Genomic DNA, 16,161 nt, shown 5'->3' with positions numbered 1-16,161 from the left:
GCGGGGGAAGCTGCCAATCAAATCTAAATCAAATCTATAAGGCATTGAATCACAAACCTGTTAGGTGGCTCAGTGCGACGTGCCAGACTCTCTGCTATATTCCTCCAGACATTCGAGAAGTTTTTTTGAAAGCAAAGCAATGAAAGGTGGCCACTCACAAAACCATTCTTCCGAGCCCTTAAGGAATCCATCTATGCATCCATTTTCTATCGCTTGTGCTGTTCTGGGCCAAGACCGAGTTGGAGCCTTTAGCTGTTGACTGACTGGTGTCGAGAAGCAGGGCACACCCTCAATGGCGCAGGGCACATCTCAACAAACAACTATTCACACCTATGGACAGTTTCCGAGTCTTCAATAACGTGGTTACTGTAAATCCTTTGACAAATCCCAAGCAAATCTGTCAAGCCATCTGCTGATTAGTTAAAGAAATCATTCATACCATTGAGTGTCTAGTCTAGCTGGTTCTGTGGCCCATTTTTAGATTAGAATATTGTATTAATCAGTCCATTTCACTACTACTTCCATCCATCATCAGTATAAAATATCAATAGCATGTGCCATGGTGTCAGTTGATGTCAATCAGGTTCTTAATGTTTAATTATGGATGTCTGTTTTTGTTTTACTCGCTATCTGTCAGTAGCAAATATACACACACTGACACAAAGATCGGAGAGCGGGATTTCAACTGTAGGTCAGTAACCATAGTAACAGAATCATATGCATCAGAGACATGTTGCCTTAGGAAGTAGGAAATAGCCAAAGAGATAGCTCGAAGGAGGAGGAGCAGTACACAACTAAAATAGATGGTTGCAAATACGTGTGTATGTCCAACAGACTTGACATGCTGACGTTTGAAGACGCTGCAACACCTCTCTCAAGGACAGAAGACATGCTAAAAAAGCAATCCTCAGTGTGTTTTTAGAACACTGACCTTCCACTCATAACGGGACACCCAGCTGCTCGAGCACAGCTGGGAGAAAAAAAAGATTTTGCCGATACTCTCCTTTCAACTTCTCATCTCAGCACAGGAAGAAGGGTCAGTCGGCTCGGCTCATCTTTTGGGTTCTGCTCATCTTTTGCTAGCAATAGTTTACCAGTCCAAGAATCTCGTGATGGAAATCTTTCAATGCCAACACAAAAGAAAATAGCTGTAATCTTTTATTGAATGAAGTACTGGTACATTTGGTTTTGTGAGGTTTGAGTTGCAGGCTAGCATTGAAAGATTTTTCTCATATGCCCAAATACCAAAGGGCATTCATCTACTCAACAGAGTGCAAGTCTTCTGAATGAAAATAATAAATATTATAATGTCATCCTCATTATAGTGGATATAATAAATGATTATATTTACGACTCCAGGAAGATTGACGACTATAATTGTGGAACTGAAGCCAATGAATATACAACTTCATTCATTTTGCATCAATGGAGAATAGTTTATCATATTTGGTTTTGGATTGCTCCTCTGCATACATCTGTACTGTGAACCTCAGCTCTCCAGATGCCATGTCGGCAGGCAGTGTGTCATCTATTCAATTTGTTGATTTAATCTTTATTCAAAATTGAAACGTAGATTGACCAAAGGTAGTGCAGACTTTGGAAATAAAGAAGTTAAAACAACTGAAGGATCAGAAAGTGCAGGTGGTGGTGTGCATGGTGAGCAGTGAGCAAAGATAGGATGAGGTCCTGCCAATTGTTGCATTGTTGCATTCTGTCCTGCTGTGTTGGTTCGTTGCGCGTCTTTTGTGCCTCAAGTAAAATATCTATTCTATTTGTGAAATTTTTATTTTAGTCAATTGCATGACACTGATTATTGGAGGCGCAGACAATAGGGTATTTTCATTATGCTTCTTGACTGCTCAAAGAAAAATATTGTTATGTCAGACGTCGACTCTGCATCGGTGGAGTAGTCAGCATTCAAGTGTGCTCCACATGCTACGGTTAATATGGCACTATAGCCTTTTGTCCTCTTTTATTGTCTAGATTATAGATACTTTATGAGCCGTAATGGTAGTATTTAAATAAATGACTGCATAGTTAGGGAAGTGTTAGGAGTAATAAAGCGAGAGTGACGTAGGGATGGCAGACGGAGACGGGGAATTTATATTAAGGAGCAGGAGCTCAGTGTAAATAAAAATACTGTAGGGCTGACTGAGAAAAGGGTTTGTCCGTTTATCATTGGCTCGATGAATGATAGTCATGTAATTCCTAGTCCAATCACGCTCGCTGCTAAATGAGCTAATAGGCCTGACAACCAGACACACTGCAGTGACTGGAGCAGTGGTGGACTGTCTGTCTGTCCGTCCGTCTCAAAATGAGTTTGCAAGGTAATACTTGCCTTTCTCTATCACAATGTGATGGTTTGTCAACGAATTCACGCAGACAGGAAAAGTGAACCAATCTTACCATATACAGAAAAGTGTTACTTGACTACTGAATTTTTCATCAAATATAAAGCAGCAAAGCGACTGAGCAAAACTGTAAAATGAGCTCCATTTCCACCTGCTGCTTCAATAAGCAGCCATTTTAGTAGGTCATCATCAGTACCAAAGAAGGCCATCATTTTTACAGTACCACTTCAGATTATCAGTCACTTATCAAAGGGCTTGAATGAATGTACTTTGTCACGGTAGATCATAATATAACATGGAGGAAAAAAGGTATGACCCATTTCAAGTGGCTCTGTCTGGCAGTACAATCGTGAGTTCAATTTAATGATATGCTTAAAAATGGACAAGGGTCCATCCTGTTGGAGGGAAATGCTGTTCCTGTGGTTGGCACTTGTTACCTTCAGATATGCTAATTTTGTAATCCATTGAGAGAGTTTTGCATCCATTCTGGCACTGATCATTTATCTTTTTTTGTTTTACGCCGTCATCATGTTGTTCAAAGCCTTGTGATGCTTTGAAAACCTGGTGATTGACAAAGCTTTGAAAAAAATCTGAACGGCAATAATTAGCATTTAGTGTAGTTTGCGCTTTCGAATTCTAACTTGGCACTTTGTTTTATTGTGCTTTTGGCCTTTTTTTTTTGCATGAAGCCAGTTCTATACAGATCAGAGCAATGCATTTTTTCAACGAGTTTTCATCAGCCGTCATTCAACATCATTATTTTTTTATAAATTTTTTGCTTTCACTTGTGAGCAAAACTTTGATGAGTGCTGAATAGTGACAGTAACCTGAACTTTATCCACTTCAAAATAAGCAGCAGTTTTGCAGATGGCCAACTCCTCTTAAACTGGGTTCAAGATGATTATGTAATTATTAAATATCGTCAGAGTAAAGGAAAAAATAACCTTGTAAAAATATTGTTTTTATTTAAAGAAATCTTTTGTATAAAAAGACTTGTCTCGTATCCTCCTTATCCTCTGCAAACATCTGATTAAGATTTTTGCCATATGGTGCTAAAGGCACTAATTTGGTGATCATTGTCTAGTTGCCGCAGCGTGTCTACCTGACAAATCTACTCCTAGTGGAACGTGCACACCGACAAAAAAAAACACACACAAAAAATCATCTGCTTTTTGATGACATTATAATGCGTAACAATTGTAATATTTGGTATTGTTCATGATGTGCTTGTGTCTTCATGTGCGCTTGTTTGCCTTTGATTGGCAGACGAACTGTGGAAAAAACTTAGTGGGCATCTGGAGCACAAGTCATTACTCCTGATGGCTCGGAGAGAGAGTGAGAGATAGAAGCTGACGACAGCGGCATAAATCAACTTGTCAACGAGCATCCTTGACTCCAGTGCCGGTGGACAGATGGGCTGTGTGTGCGTGTGTGCCCATTTGCGAACGTGCCTTTGTGTGTTGCTCCAGCTAGTCGCCAAAGTTTGTACTCAACTATTAATGTTTTAACAAATATTTCTAAGTGGGGTTCAAAAGTTGGTTTTCCATCACTCAAGTCCGTTAGTTGGTCTTTTTTTCGAGTTTAACAGCTTGCTACTACACTGGTACGAGCTAACTGCCAACTCTGTATTTATGGGCATGAGGTGCTGTGGAGTGTAACTGTTGTGCAGATATCTAGCTTGCACTTGCACACAGTTCCCGGACTTTACAATTAGTATTGTTAACATTAGGCAGTTTTCAATCAGGAAGTAGCAGGTGGTCACTTACTGCATCAATTAGGCTGCTGATGTTCTATATAGCCAGCAAACCACTTCATAGAAACATCCAACTATTTTTTTCCGCAAACTTTGCGGACCACATGTGGCTATCTATCCATTAATTTTCCGCAAGGCATCCTGTTTTTGAGCTGGAGCCCATCACAGCCATCTTTAAGCACAAGACTGTACTGCCAATGGAAACTTCTTTTAGATGTGAAGGGAGCTAATAAATCATTCAGAAGAAAAATATGTTCAATTAATAATTAGCCTTGTCCTATAAATTAAGCAAACAAAACATGCAAACCATAAAAACCACACATTCAATGTGACAGGATAATGTGTCATAGCATTGTATAAAAGATTTCCGGAGAAGTCAGCAAGCCTGCATCGATTTATGTCCTTTCTGACATATTAAGTAATCAAGCCAACCATTGTTTGGCATTTGAATTGAATATTCAAATGTGAATATTAAACTATCTTCAAATAGATTTGGGCGTTTTCCCAGTGAAAGTTTGTCATATTTTACAAAGGATTACTTTCTTTTGTTTAGTTTTTCTCCCTCAATCTAAAAAATGTCCCAAAAAAATTTCATTGTTTTAATATGAAGGCTAACATACTCCCACACTCTCATTACCTCTCATTTCTTAACTCTACATTTTTCTTTCAGTGTTTTCTTATAAATTTCACATTGTTCTCAAAGTAGAGTCTGGTTTATGCAACATGTCCCCATTAAAAATAATGGCGTGTTCAAAGCTCACAGAAACATGTCGGGACACCTGTCATTCGTGGTATATCAAATGTCCAAATGCTCAACCTGTCTAGAGAATCCCAACTGTACTGCCCCAAACCGGACTGAACATTTTGATGGCTGTATAAACTTCCTTCAAATGTCTACATTCACTCACATACCTTAACTATAAACACAAACGCACAAACTCTCTGTGTTCCCTTTTCAAGCTTGCTGTTTCTATAGCGACACTGATGCTACCACCCTCTTCCCCGCCTTCTCTGATTCAGCAGCTATTCCTGTGTGAGAGCAGTTTGGCTGCAAATAGAATTAGTTGGATATACAGTGTCAGTGGATTGCCCCTCATATACAATACACTCTGCCCACTAATGTCTATGTGTTATTTATAGTGTGTGTGTGTGTGTGTGTGTGTGTTAGAAGGAGATTAGATCCCGCAGTGCACTGCTCTCCAACTGTAGATTAACTGCTCCTAATGTGGCTCCTCACTCCAATTGTGCAAAACTTACCCATTGTCTATGCACATCTTGAGGCTCCCTAGTGACTCTCTACTGTAGGCTTATCTAGATTAACTTTTCCTGTATGCCATTCCCCCCCGCCTCCAGTTTAATTTTTACTACATCTGCACCTCCACATACCTTTCTTTCATTTTCACACTATATGTAAGGTGCCACGCAAACAAAGTGTTTCTAATTTGTATGTCTGATGAAAGAAGTTCACAGGCAATCAGGTTCCAATATTACAGCAGCAGCCCCGGGGAGTCACTATCACAACTCACACTCCAGCGCTTCCCTGCTGCTCAATATCTATAATTGCAAATGGCTAAAATTAGAAGACAAAAAAAGAATCCCAAAGGTTGGTGGACTAATACAAGATGGATGAATACTTTTTGTGTTGGAAAGTTTTAGGGCCGAGCATTAAACAGCACTTAAATATGATATTTTTCAAGGTGGACAATACCTCACCATGGGGGCGGAACTAATTGGCGGCCAGGGATGCATGAGATAGAAGTAAACTGAGAGTACACCAATGCAGAGCAGCAGCAAAGGAAATTTTGTAAATTAGCTGACTTAGACTTGATCATGTTTATTCTCCTGGGTGTTGGGCAAAATTCTGCACATTATGTTATGTTAAATGATGACTTTTTGATTAAAGAGGGAGCTATGCACATGGCCATCCTTGGCTGTTTCCCAACATATTACACTTAATGCTCAAAAAAAATCTAAAAATCCATTCAGACCATCCATCATTTCAAATTAAGTTTAGTCACTGAAACTTTGCCGTGCCTCATAGCACAATGATAGCCAACTCACTTTGAGCAGCTGGCTCTGTGTCACTGTGTTGTTTTTGAGTTATAAATAAACTCTTCAACTTTTGATGCCATCGTCAGCATGAATTAAGTTTTGACACCCCGCTATTTAAAAAAGCTTTATTAGAGCCGCAGGGCAGCCGACGTGCAGCTCACATGAGCAGCGCAAGTGAATGTGGTGTGTCAGTAACCACAGGGCAAAAGAGACAGAGCAAGCAAGCGCATGCTCCCAACAGCTCACAAAGTGTCAAAGAAAACGAGTCAAAGCTTATTTGAAGAGCATCCCACCGTCATGTATTTGGTAGTGTCCTTTTAAATGCTTGTGGCTTCGCAGCAACAACAATGTGCCATGCGGCCCATTTGTTTCATTTTGTAAGTAGATTGTCTCTTTGAAATAGGCTTTGAATTGCAGCCATATTTAACAGTTGTTGTTTTTCCAGCACACAAAACTAGCACACACAAGGCCTGCCTGCAGGAAATCACTAAATAGCCAAATTACAGAACACTGGTACAAAAGTTAGCATGCTGCCACTGATAAGATAACGTTACGCGCGGCCAAAAGCAATACATTGCTACACACCGCATTCTTACAAAAGTATAGTCTATTCAACAGAAAGCAGGAGGGTCATATCAAATGCCAATCCGATACAGCAGCCCGATACAAAGTCGTCCAGATGGCTGATCTTATGGGTTGTTGGGGTATGTTTCTGCTGTGATCAACTGCATCGCCATGTTGAGCTCCTGATGCAAATAATTGCTGTTTCTGGCCTTTGTAAATGATTCATATCCCTCTATTTTTATTATATTTATTTTATTATATTTAGACAGATTTTGCACCTGAAGATTAGTTAAGGCTTCGTTAAGAACAAATATTTTGGGGATTATAAACAAAAAAAAAAATTTTTTTCCCCTTTTACATCAATTACGCTCCATTTTATGGTTTTTTTTTGCCCAAAAAGCAATTCACAACATTTTAAAATCCGTGCGCATTAGTTCTGCCGTGTTTGTGGCCTGACACATATTAAATCGTAAAAAAAAAAATATATATATCGTACGCCTTACCCACATGTTCATAATGTGATTTAACTTGCACACAGTAACAATTCTGGACATTTTAGTCACAACATAGCCGCTCAACAAATTGCTCACTATATTTTTAATCGCTTTCTTCAGCCCGAATAAATGGAAATGAAACACGCCTCCACTTCATAGTAGCAACTAAAGTTGCCAGAGTCATTTGGGGTTTTTAATGCATCACACTTTTGACAGCCTGCATAATAAATGTGCTCTTCAAGGCCAGTGACAGCATCTGAGGCCATCCATGATTTAGCGCTTCCTCATCACCTCCCCAGCAGACGCGCCTGCCCCGCCGTCGCAGGCAGATGTAGTACACACCCCGACGCCTCTGCCACAGCTGTGAGCCTAAACTGAAACAAACCAACTCGCATGCCCGCTCGGTTTCGCCGGTCTTTGTGCTGGTGGAGCCATTCTGTTCAATGTCTATAATTTAATAAGAGGCCTTGCGGTCCAAACTGCATTCTGCCAAATGAATAATTGACAGCATCAAAATCAAGACAACGCTGTCAACAAGCTGTCTGACCAAATGAGACAAACGCAGATCTTGGATGCTCCATTTTTCTCCTTCATACTAGGACTTGAAGTGACAATTGTATATAGGGTATATTTGTGTGTGTGTTAGCAGACAAACAGAAGTTGTTGATTGTCTAATTTGGGGCTTCTGAACTCTGGATCTGATGCACAATGTGAGCTGTTTCTTAACATTTTCCACAGTGAGTTATGCATCAGTCTTTTGACGACAGTCAGACATACAAGGGGTGTGTATCCGCAAAATTTGGTGCTGATCCAAATTAGGGTTGTTCGGCCTTGACCATCTGTGCCTACGCTTGACTGACTGCCATTCTAGTTATGTTTTACAACCTTAATAAAAAAAAAAAAGTGTGGTGCAACTAATTGTGTTTCAAACAACGTGTTATGAGGACGTTAAGATTTAAATAACGAAAAGTCGCCCTCGTAAAGCTGTCCTATCAAACCATCACCTACCAGCTCAAAGGTTTTGTACTAATTGGTCGAGCTGCTGTCGGACTGGTCGACCGACCAATTGGCTCCCAGGTCGCTTGACTAACGAAGCACATAACCAGCTGACAGGCTTACTGATGGTTGACTGACTTGCTGGGTGGCTGATGAAGCTTCTCGCTGGCTGCCTGGCTTCGTGGTTCAGTGACTGAGGATGAGGCCGGCACCAAACTTAAAGCCAATAGACGCAGGAGAGCAGGAGCCTGTGGAGAGATTATCAATACACTCACATCCACACATGTATCAGGCAATGGTATCTTTAAAGTTGAGGAAGTTGAGACTGTGTAAGCTGAAAAGTAGAGATAAAGTGGGTTTGGATATTTTTCAACACTAAGAAAGTTGCCAGTATGTTTTTATTTTTTTATTTTTATGATGAAAAGTAGGTTGATACTTGACAGCCTTTGATTAAAAGTTACTTTCTCACTTTAAAATCCAACATTATGCATTGCAACGTAGTTCAGGTTGAGGACACAAAAGGAGACCCGATAACGCCTTCTATCTGTATCTGTGACTTTGAAGATGCGGAGAGTAACAACTTGTGCCACAAACTTAAAACTGCATAGAATTGTCTTTTCCTCTTTGGGTTGAAGTTTGTGATATGGACAGAAGAATATTCATTTTCACATCGATTTAATGTACAGTACTGATAATTTTGTTACCTGCTGAGAACCTCAGCCCATTCTTTTTTTCCCGCAGCCATTTCTCTTCCTTCCTCTCAAATGGTGACAAGGATTGAGCCATTTCATAACTCATCTATGGTCACTTTTTCATTTCTTTAAGTACCAGACTTTCTTCCATTGATCCTTTCCACCTCGCTCCTTTTATCTCTCTCTGCTCCTGCTCGTCTCACTCTCCCTCACTATCAATAATCGTTAAAATATACAATGGCTTTATACCCCTATGAATCTAATCATTTATATGGCTGCGTAAACCTCTTTGCAATTCTGCTCCTCTCGCTGCTTCCGCGTTACCCTGCCAATACACTTTTCAAATATACTTGTTTATTACATGTGCAATTTGTAAAGCCTAACCTGCTGCCAGTGCACAAGTGTTAATGAACAATACATCTGTGCGTAACAGGTAATCACATTTTATCTCGCGTCACGCTGCCCTTCAAGCATTGAATATTGCAGACGGAAGAAGGTCACTGCTGTTTAAGGAGAGAAAGACCATTTAAAGATCTCAAATTAGCATCCGGCCCAGACAAGCAGGAGGTTATTTCTCTGGAGTTGAATTGGAGTGGAATTACATTTGAGCCCCAAATTGCATATGTTCGTTCAATTGGTTCGTATGTCTCAGACAAAACCGCCTGGACAAAGATGGGATTTTATTTTGGATTTTCTCGTTATAAAACACACACACTCAAACAAGAGATTGGAATAAGCATGTTTGTGACGACGTCTGCTAAAAATGCTTCTGTTTTCGCTCTCTCAAACTCCAAAAGTTTGTACGACGACAGAACAATAATATAACTTTACGATAACTATCAAACATTAATGCAGTATTTTATGTCAGAAATAGAATGGGATAAAAACTACATTGAAAAGTAATTGAAGTGATAGCTCACAATAATAGAAGCACAAGTCAATATTTCTGTAACTCAAACCTGCAAAGTAAAAATCCATGTAGCATGATGGCTTGAATGGATCTTTAACCATGACAGAAGCCTACCAGTAATGGAAAACCTGAAAAAATGATATGACCATACAACCAGAAAATAAATGTAGTTGCAGCGGAAAGCGTAGCAAACTCTCTCTGCTCTCTCTGCTCAGTTTAACAGGATTAAAGCAGCAATTTAAATTGACATTTTCCCCCTACAATGTGCTCCAATAGTTGTTTCTATTCAGTGGTAATGTGAAGAGACTCACCTCAAATGTCTACCATAAGTTTAATGGTGATTAGTAAATTTGGGTGTTTAGTTTTACTGCTCATTGGTTAACCTGTTAGACACTTATATAACAGTTAAGATGGTTGAAAACCCAAACTGTCCAAAGAAGTGAAAAATCTGAATGCTAAACAAAGGATTTTTTTTCATAAATTGCACAATATAATTGATTCTATTTTATTCCTATTTTTACTTTGACAGCTATAATGAAGTTCATCTTCGCTTTCTGAAAACAAATTTCATCACTATTGTTAGCTAATATCTAAAATTGCGCCCAACTGAGATGGAATAAAATAAGACCAATTTGGATGTTTCATTTTATGCGTTCTCTCTTTCTTTTCTTTGTGATTCTGACTTATATGCAAAGAGGATAAAATTCAACTTGATTTGAGTTTTTAATTTTTTCACATTTCGACTTTGGGTTATGCTTGGGCTGACTGCACTATTAGTGGTCAGAAATTGCGTTCCCCGCCCTTTTAAACACGTTCATAGATTAAGCATCCACCATACAAACAGCAGTTCTTCCCTCCCTGTACGTTTGTGTGTGCACACAAATGAAATATGGAAAGAGAGTCTCATGCATAATGCTCATGCGACGGTGACAGGATGTCAAGCTCCTTGGGAGTCGCACCCCTCTGAGACCAGACTCATTGGGAGATTGCAGCCAGCTGCTTTGGGCTTTACTTCTCCCCTGTTTTCTATGCAAAGTTGAAGCTGTGGTGCACATATTTCAATTCCTCAAACACTGTCACAGTACTTTGCAGAATATCTAGACCGATCTGAATAATCAATTTACGCATGATGATTTGCAATGTTTGGAATGTTTAAAAAAGTAATTAGTTGTAGTTACTCACTACTTGATCCAAAAGTAATCGTGTAAATAAGTACATAAATAAATAAATAAATAAATAAATAAATGGATGTCTTTGTCCATGAATAGTATCTGTAGCACCATTCCTTCTTACCAGATTTCCGGAGCTTTTAGCCTTATCTGTCTTTTTAACAGAATGTTAATGCATGATAACTACCACAGCAAAAGGTTACTTGCAAGTGTTGATGGGATTCTGTTGTCATGGGAAACGCTAAAGGCAAAAGTCAGTATCCGCTTAGTTAAATGATCCTGCATATGTGGGTATGTGTTTAATATCCGTTGCCTAATCATGCGTGAACATGATGTAATTTATGGAAAGGCTGTAGGCTCATTTTGCGCGCACTGTACACGACTGTATGTATGCAGACTGACACAAGAAGATGGATGTCTTGCGTTATAAGCATTTGTTCCCTGTCTTAATTTGTCATGCTAAAGATGGCACTGTTCTAAAGGATGATACACTATACATTTCCTTGTGCAAATAGAATACACACAAATTTTCCTTTATAGTTTCGCATTGCATCACATACAGTATATAAAACAAACCAGAAATGAAAAGACGTATGCTAGAATGGTGCTTAATAGCGTACAGTGTATTACCTGTGAAATAAACCTCCCTAAATACTAACTTTGTACCTATGAATATTGCCATTATGCCATGTAACATTAACTTTGAAAATGTTCAAAAAGTTTTCAATGTTAACACATAATCCTTGATTCCTTGGTTCAGGGTTTTGCAGTAAAGTTTGCCGGTTGTTTATAATACGGCATCACAAAGCTTTCAAGTTTTCATCTCTTTTAAGTGAAGTTGTTAGCCTGTTTACACTATATTGTAAGTTACTACCTTAAGGTGCCTTTACAATATTGCCTCTTTCACATACCAGTGATGCAGCCTCAGGAATAATAGCACAGTTGCTGTTTATATACCGTCATCGCGCTGCCGTCTACTGCAACCTTGGTAAAAGCAGTCAAACGTTGCTTTCCTTCGCAGAGAAGTTCCTCAGGAAGAATTTAATAAGACCTAGCATCCATGCTTATTATCCAGGGAAATCTGTCTGTCTGTCTGTCCGTTTATCCTGTTAAATTTCTTGACGACAGGCAGAAAGCATTTCAGCAGCACGCCGGTAATATAATTCAGAGAGCGTCAGTATTTGAGGGAGGTTATTATTGGCACCTATCATGAACGATCAGATAATTCTATTTGATCTTGAATACATTATGCACGGTAGAGGAGAAATGATATGTTGTTCTGGAATTTTATTTGTGGAAAGGAGTTTCATCAATTATATGTTGCGGGTAGATCCAATTTTCTGTTTGGACAAAAAAAAAAGGTCTTTAGCGCCTACACAAAATGAAAGAAGGTTCTCCAAGATTTTTTGTGCGTGTATTTTTTGCCCACTTATACCGAACATTTGTGAGGTCAAAGGCTACATATCCGAGAAAGTGCTGGTCTAGTTTACCTTTAAGATGTTTGATGAGGAAAAATGTCAGAGCTCGCGATTCATTCTCCACATTCATTCAGGCATGCCTTTTGAGTCTTTGTACACAGGGAAATGAAAATGGTCTTGTCCAAACTCTCACCTAATTTGAAAGCATAGAATTGTGAAAAATGTCTTGGCAGGATGAAAATTTAAGACTGGAAAAAACTAAAGGTCCAAGTTTAAGAGAAAGAATGTTTCTGAATCTAACAACCATTTTTTTTTGTGTACAGCATGACCTCACACTTTACAGCGCATTGTCGTAAGAACCATCTTTGTGAGCTATCCATTACTCATATTTGATATTCCAGTACAGCATGACAAAAGATGATAAGCTCACTTTTTTCAGGGCACTCAAATACAAATAGAAACATTTTCAATGGTGTGGTCAGAACAACCAATTCAATATTGAATACAGAAAAGCTCTACCCACACAGGGTCACGTTGACTTCAATATCCAGCATGTCGTTCCATCACTCATATGGTCATGATGCCATTCCAAATAAAAACATCGCCTAGAACATGCAGGTGGGAAATTATACACCAGTGCACCAATACTGCACTGAAGTTGACATTGTGAACATGACAATTCATTTCAGAAACAACCTTCACAGGGGAAGTCCAGCAAGTTACCCTGCGAACTTCGACCTGGGTTGTGGAGCATGCAGGAAAAGAAACACACCTTCATTCATCCATGCACTTTCTGTACCGCTGGAGCATGTCTCAGGCGGACAAAACCCTGGACGCCGATTGAGGGGAAAAAAAACTGAACTGCAGTCATGTAGCAACTACAAATCTGTAGGTTCACCCACTAAAATGTTTACTGGTGAGGAACAACTCTGATATACACTTCTTCGGTTTTAAATATAGTTTGGATGACTCCACAGGGCTTTACTGCTAATGTCCACAAAACAAAGCTTGCTTGCCAAGCAGTTTTTGAAGATAAGCATAATGAAACAATGACGTCATAAGCAGGGAGTTTCCAGTGGCCTATTATAATGCAAACTAATGACTGGCATTTTACAGTTTTTGCACCGCTGTCCCAGGTTGTAAGAAATTAAAAACTGCCATAAAAGCGAAATTGTTTTCAGTGTTTCCCTAAAGATCTCATTGTTTGCGCATGGTGGAAACAAAATTAGAACTGGGTTTGCTGTTGCTCAGCACACAAAGCTATTTAGGGCATATTGAAATCACGATGAATATAAATAATTATTGACTGATTTCAAAATATTGTATTTTTCAACTCCCCCAAATTAGCTACTCAAGGTATTTAGGGGAAATTGAACGATGAATATGTATAAATAATTATTTACTGATTTTAAAAAGTTGTATTTTTCAACGACTCCAAATTAGCTACTCAAAACTAGCACCATAGCCTCATGCTCATTCAGATTTTCCTGCCGTTGAACAGACCTTGGGAATTTATTTGGTGCCATTTGTTGGTACAACAATAAAATATCCTTGACTCCTTGAAAGGTCAAATATAAATACAATTTGAAAGAACAATCAGAAAATAAGCTAACAAAAATAACGGTAAAATAGGAATATGCAAAAATAGCAGTTCGACTCAAACCAAAACTGTGCGTGTGTTGACAAATTCAGCTTCTCCAATGCATTTATTCAAGTTTTCGAATCAAATTCAAATACAAGCACTTGAAATTTATTTTCTGGCGAGACATATTTCAGCCCACAGAGGAGCCCGAGAATATTGCAAGAAATGTTTGTCTGACCTTGTGCTTGTCTTGCTCTCAGGAGTGTCAATGACATTGGAAGATCTCATTCCTTGTTTGTTTTCCAGCTTACAGTTCATCTCCGCCCCCAAGTTTTCCCATAGCCTTAAAAAATTACATATATGTGAGTGTATTTTCATGTCAGTATGCATATGTGCATGTTTTACTTTCCCAAGCACAACCTGCTAGCTCATGTGAAACAGCAACATCCCTACAGATGAATAGCATAGAGGATCAGAGCCCCAAGGGCCAGTATACAAGTATAATATGCAAAGAGCTCCGCCCCCTGCCCCCTCCTTCGACATGTTTTAATTCATCCTTGCTTGTTTGTTATCTGCCTTGTTCCCCTCTCGGAATTAAAAGTCACATAAATATTTTGCTTTTGATCTTTTTTCCCCTTTTCTGCACCTTTGTGCATATTAAAAGATATTTTCCTTTTGGTTATTCTAAGAAAATTCAATGTGGAGCATTACTCCCAGTTGCCTTTGAGTAAATTCCTTGTGGCGTTCTTGTGCCTTTTGGAGGCATGGCGAAATTCCCATGAAGTCTGAGGGTGGCCCTCATATCTGGATTGTGGATTTTTCACGAGATGTGAATTCTATAGGCATTCATTTTGAAAATTGTCACATTTTGTGATTTCACGAGTTATCACTAGCGACTTGTGCACTGCTCATCTCCAGGCCACTTTGAAGGCGCGTGCGTTTTTGCAATCACTCTTTTTAATAAATCCAAGACAAGCTATTTAATCAGAACACCGTGCTCATAACGGAATTCTTAGTTGCAAATTGAAAGTTGAATAGGTTGCCTAGCAACGCATTTAATAAACCCCAAAAATCTACATCTCACAGCCACCTTCTTCTACGAGCGCAGTAGAATGTCACTGTTATGGTATCTTAATTTAAACCTCTGAGTCACGTACAACATATTTTAAGTAATTTATTATTCATAACTTGCATTAATACACAAAGGCACTAAATTGGATTTATATACTTGCGTGTACCTGCAGTGAAAATCCAAACCATACCATGCATGTATAAGCATCTCATTTGTCCACATTTGTGCATTGAGATCCACACACATGCAGACTATTCTCCGGCCTCTTATCACGCAAAGCAAGTGTTTTCACCGAGGGACAAACACACAGACACCAAATCGTGCAGCAGAGCATCTCGATCAGTCTTGCTCGTTTTTTGTCTCTCCAGCTCCCAAAACCCGCAGAGACCAATAAGCTCCACGCAGGCGGAGGGAAAATAGGAAGTAGACCTCCACAGATAGTGACGCAGGGATTCTTTGCAGTCCTGCTAAGTCAGCTTTGCCTCCAGTGGAATTCTGGCTGGAAGAAGACATAGCACCAGAGTAGGTGTAACTAATTAGGTAAATACCAGAATTGACACAACCCCATTAATTCCCCGGAGAAAGGACGCTAAATAATTTACAGTGTGATTATTTCCAACCCTGTCTGGCCTTTTTCCTTTCAAGGGTTTCTCTGCTTTCTTTCATAAAACCTTGCGTGCTACATCTCAATTTAAACCAGCGTTTCCCCCTTCTTCATTTAGCCAAGACAACCATTTTGTTTATTATAAATCTCATGGTTCACCAACAAACTGAAATCCTGAAATAATGATGAGCTTGTCTTAATTTACTCACAAACTGACTTACTCAGTGTGGAATCTGGGCTATTGAATATAAAGGTGATGAAGATGCAGGAAGCAGTGGCTTATTCTAAAGTAGTAGTTTGAACCTAATGGCCATCTTGCCATGCCAGTGTTAAGATGAATATTTACTTTGCTTGCTTTATGTTCCTGGCCTTGCTCATGTAGCAAATGTTGGAGCTCTAAGCTGTGGGCCTCACTTATGAATGCTGCTTTTTACTAAACAGGGCTTGAATGATACATATACAACTGTCATGTTTGTTGTTGTTGCGACGTATCATATCATGGTG

At 39.2% G+C, this 16,161-nt stretch overlaps 1 protein-coding gene and 2 long non-coding RNA genes across 5 annotated transcripts in view; 2 read left to right on the top strand and 1 right to left on the bottom strand.

Moving 5' to 3' along the window:
• LOC148400706 (CUB and sushi domain-containing protein 1-like) overlaps positions 1-16,161 on the top strand; it is a 276,392-nt gene that overhangs the window by 71,044 nt on the left and 189,187 nt on the right. The gene's annotated exons all lie outside the window — the stretch shown is intronic.
• Positions 7,452-14,558, bottom strand: LOC148400708 (uncharacterized). The gene is made up of 3 exons (XR_015857456.1): positions 14,402-14,558; positions 14,220-14,324; positions 7,452-8,458 (listed from the first exon to the last, which is right to left on the bottom strand). It is a non-coding gene; the product is annotated as an uncharacterized LOC148400708 (long non-coding RNA).
• On the top strand, positions 11,825-14,358 carry LOC148400709 (uncharacterized). The gene is made up of 3 exons (XR_015857454.1): positions 11,825-11,969; positions 12,927-13,017; positions 13,104-14,358. It is a non-coding gene; the product is annotated as an uncharacterized LOC148400709 (long non-coding RNA).

This window comes from Syngnathus floridae, chromosome 3, assembly GCF_059516105.1.
Source record: "Syngnathus floridae isolate MCC-2025c chromosome 3, RoL_Sflo_1.0, whole genome shotgun sequence".
In the NCBI taxonomy this organism is placed as follows: domain Eukaryota; kingdom Metazoa; phylum Chordata; class Actinopteri; order Syngnathiformes; family Syngnathidae; genus Syngnathus; species Syngnathus floridae.
Note: the sequence above shows the minus strand (reverse complement) of the source record. Positions and strands in the feature narration are given on the sequence as shown.